Source organism: Fomitiporia mediterranea (genome assembly GCF_000271605.1).
Source record: "Fomitiporia mediterranea MF3/22 unplaced genomic scaffold FOMMEscaffold_4, whole genome shotgun sequence".
NCBI lineage: Eukaryota > Fungi > Basidiomycota > Agaricomycetes > Hymenochaetales > Hymenochaetaceae > Fomitiporia > Fomitiporia mediterranea.
In genome coordinates, this window is record NW_006760389.1 from 92,694 (window position 1) to 97,461 (window position 4,768).

A 4,768-nucleotide genomic window follows, 5' to 3' on the forward strand; every position below is an offset into this window, starting at 1 on the left:
AAAACAAAAGTAGATAGTTCTCCTATTTCTTCTGATTCTTTTGATTCTTCTCTTCACACTTTATCTGAGTCTAAATCTGTACAATCTGACCTACTACTTCTGTGTTCTAAGATCTCAGAATGTTCAGAATGTTACCCAGCCCTGTTTACTACTCAGTAGTTTGTCTATAGTATTAAGTAGGGATAGTCTCAGCTGAGTTCACAGCTGAGGACATAGGTCTGTCCTTGTTGAAAGAGAGAGGTTAATGAGGAAATGTTAGTGTATATACTCACCCTCTCAGACAACAAGGCTGTACAAGCTGTATGTTCCCTTCAGAACAAGTAGTAGTTTATCTGAGGATGTTCTAGACACTAGCTCTAGGTTCCTATCCTCTTAGCTCCCTTCTTAGGATCCCCCCAGATCCAAACAACAGTTCTAGTAGACAGTAAATGTACTAGTTTGTGTATCAATAAGGCCTTTGTGTAGGAACACCACCTTCCTACTTGACATGTTCTACTTCTGATCCTAGTATACAATGTAGACAGAACCCTGAACTGGAATAGTCAGATTACTGAGTTTGTCCAACTACAGATGACTATTCAGGATCATGAGGAAAGTATTGAGTTTAGAGTCACCAACCTTGGAAAGACAGATGTCTTCATCAGATTCAAATGGCTCAAGGCTCACAACCCTACTATTGACTGGTTAGAGTAAACACTTGTGTTCAATCAGTGTCCCAAGTCTTATGGTTACCTTGTACTACTGTTCTGAGTAGATACAGACACTTCCAATGTTACTAACAGTTCTAATGAAGGTGACCAGTTGTTCTTCTTTGACTAGGATAGATATGTGGATATATATTCTAGTCAAGGTAGAATAGAGTCAATCCAAAGGATGTCTGAGACAGAACCAGTCTAGAACCCTCTCAGAACAACTCTACTCTGGAACACACACAGACTCAGCCTACCAGATTTTGTCTGAGAGTTCCCTAAAGTCTTCAGTAAAGAGGAATTTGACCAGCTTCCTGAACACTGTCTCTAGGACTATACAATTGAATTGACTGAAGGTTTCCAACCCAAGGATTGTAAGGTCTACCTGCTCAACAGAGACAAGTAGGAGGTGCTCAACAAGTTCCTTTAGGAAAATCTTCAGAACAGCTAGATCCAACCCTCAAAGTCCTTTATAGCCTCCCCTTTCTTCTTTGTCAAAAAGAAAGATAGGAAGCTCTACCTAGTCTAGGATTATTATTGTCTCAATAAGGGTACTGTCAAAAACAAGTACCTGCTCCCCCTGATTCAGGAGCTCATTAATAAGATGTATACATCTAGGGTTTTCACTAAGTTGGACATTTGATAGGGATACAATAATATTTGGATCTGAGACAGAGATGAGTGGAAGGCTGTGTTCTGAACCAATTGTAGATTGTACAAACCAACCATAATGTTTTTCAGACTAACCAACTTGTCTACAACATTCTAGTCATTCATGAATCACATTCTTACAGATCTGATTGACTCAGAGTACATTAGTGTGTATCTGGACAACATTCTGATCTTCACCCAGACAGTTGAGTACTATTACTAACTGATCTGAGTGGTTCTACAACAGCTCTAAGATAATAAACTGTTCCTCTGAGAAGTAAAGTACTCTTTTGTACAGGAGTCAGTAGATTATCTGAGCTTTGTGATTAGTGGAGGAGAGGTCTGTATGGATCCAGTGAAGGTGACTGTAGTTCAGAACTGGCTACAACCTTAGAACCTGAAACAGGTCCAAGTATTCCTTGAGTTTGTAAACTACTACTAATACTTCATTTAAGGCTTTAGTACCATTGCTCAGCCTCTTCACAATCTCACTAGCAAGGATGTTCCTTAGTAATAGGATGATCAGCAGCAGTCTGTGTTTGAGTCCCTTAAGTAGGCTATTACTAGTAAGCCTGTATTAGTAGTTCTGACAGTTGTAAACAAGTTCTGAGTTGAAGCCAACTCTTCCAACTTTGCAAATAGAGTAGTACTGTCTTAGTTCATTGATAGAAAGTAGTGTCTGATAGTGTTCCAATCAGAATCCCTCTCTATAATAGAACAGAACTACCCTATCTATGACAAGGAACTCCTTGTAATTGTCTGTTCCCTAGAGGAGTAGTGTTAATATCTCCTCAGTACTGTACAGAAGTTTGAGATTTAGAGTGATCACCTTAATCTCTAGTACTTTTAGGTGTCTCAGAAGCTCAACTGCTGCTAAGCCTGCTAGATGTTAGAACTGTAGGACTTTAACTTTGTACTAACCCACAAACCCAGAACACAAATGACAAAAGCTGATTTACTCTCAAGACAAGTAGGTCATGAAAGGGGGGAGAATGATAACAAAAATCTTGTTCTCCTAGACAATTCCTGTTTTGTGTCTGAGACAATCCAAGAGATCTGACTCAAATCCAAGAATGTTGACTTTGTTACTTACATACAGTAAGCTCTGAGACACACACAGGACTAGGTTGTAGTAAAGTAACTAGAGAAACAGGCTAGGGATTGGGAGGAGGATAAGGATAGACAGGTTTACTAGGAAGGCTGACTGTATGTTCTGAAGGATTGGAAACTGTGAGAGGACATTGTCTGAGCTCATTACAACAATCTGACTGTAGGACATCCAGGCCAACACAAAATGTAGGAACTCATTACTCAGAACTACTGGTGGCCTAGAATGTAGAGGGAAATCCTGAAGTATGTGACTGGTTGTAATACATACTAACAGACTAAGGCCCACCAGACAAGGGTTTGGGCTCCTCTACATCTGTATCAGATCCTGGATCACTCTTAGGAAGAAGTCTCAGTAGACCTGATTAGTGAGCTACCTGAGTCTTAGGGTTACAATACTATCTGTGTGATTGTTGACTGATTCTCCAAGCAAGTCCATACAGTTCCAACCCAAACAGAACTCACTTCTAAAGGTATGGTGCACATTTATCAGGATCATGTCTTCCAGTTGTACAGACTCCCTCAGAAGCTTATTCATGATTGTGGACCACAATTTGAGTTGAAATTCATGTAGGACTTGTATACACTTCTTAGAATTCAAGGGAACCCTTCCACTGTCTATCACCTACAGACTGATGGTCAAACTGAGTGAGTCAATCAGGAGATTGAGCTCTACCTCTAGATGTTCATTAATCATCAGTAATCAGATTGGTCTGAATAGCTAGCTCTAGCAGAATTTGTGTACAATAACTGACAACACTCTGTAACAGGACAGTCCCTGTTCTTCCTCAATCATGAGAGACATCTGTACTAGGGGACAGTTCTGAACTGGAACAGCAGTTCTGAATCTGTAACAGACTTTGTGGAACAGATACACAGAACCAGAGAGGACACACAAGCTCTTTTGAAAAAGGTAGCACAAGTCATAAAGCAGAACTATGATTGGAAGAGGTTTGTAGCCAAGGATTACTAGCCTGGTGACAAAGTTATACTAGAAGCTACTAACCTGACTATGGATTGCCTAATAAAGAAGTTGGACAACAAGTGCTTCAGACTCTTCATTATTGAAAAGAAGGTCAGCACCTCTACCTACAAACTCCAACTTCTAGCAACATAGAAGTACATACACTCAGTGTTTAACAAGGTTCTACTGTCTTAATACTATAATCTAGGTTTTCCTTCACAACAAAGACCCCTACTACCTCAACTAGAACTCATTAGTTCTGAACCAGAATACAAAGTAGAATACATAGTAGATACTAAGCTAGTGTACAGAAAGCTCAAGTTCCTTATTCACTGGAAGGGATACCTAGTTGAAGAATGTACTTGGGAACCTGCTGAGAATCTCACCCATACTGCTAAGGCAATCTGAGACTTCTATCAACTTCATCTGAGTGCTCTGTGTCAACTCTGCCTTACAGATTTCCAAACCCTACCATTCTGACCTATGCCTGAGCTACTAACCAAGCCTAATGCTCACCAATCAGGACAATTGGTTTTAGAGGGGGGGTGATGTTACAGTTCTCTACTCTTGTACCTTCAGTTCTGAGAGTTCTACACCCTTCTGTACCAGAACTTAGGACTTCTGTCCCTCAGGAGCACTGTCTATGAACTATATGTGTACTGACTCTTACTACTACCCTTCCTTACTTCATCATTCCATTCCTTTAACCACCCCTTCATTCTTTGTATCATTCTATAGTCTCTTACCCTTTATCCATCCCTTCATTCTTTGTACCTTTATCTTTAACATTCCTTTCTTTCATTCTTTGTGGCTCATTATTCTTAGTAGCTCATGCTCTCTGAGTGCTCTTGTGTAGTTTAGTATATATAGGCATACAAGATCAGACTGGTCCTGTAGTCTTGATCTTGTCTACTCTAGGTAGTCCTGTACTCTTAGGCTCACTCTATATACTCTACTCTTGTCTCACTCTCTCTCTCTACCTATTCTGCAAGTTCCAACTATGTTCCAGTACTTACATTCTATATTTCTGTTGTGTAGGATAGTTGTAGCCTGGGTCCCCTCACTGAGCCTTCAGGTCCCCTCTATACTGTTACTGACACAGTCAGCCTTCCTAGTAAACCTGTCCATCCTTATCCTCCTCTCAATCCCTAGCCTGCTTCTCTAGTTGCTTCACTACAACCCAGTCTTGTATGTGTCTCAGAGCTTACTGTATGTAGGTGACAAAGTCAACATTCTTGGATTTGAGTTGGATCTCTTAGATTGTCTCAGACACAAAACAGGAATTGTCTAGGAGAATAAGATTTTTGTATCATTCTCCCCCCTTTCATGACCTGCTTGTCTTGAGAGTAATCAGCTT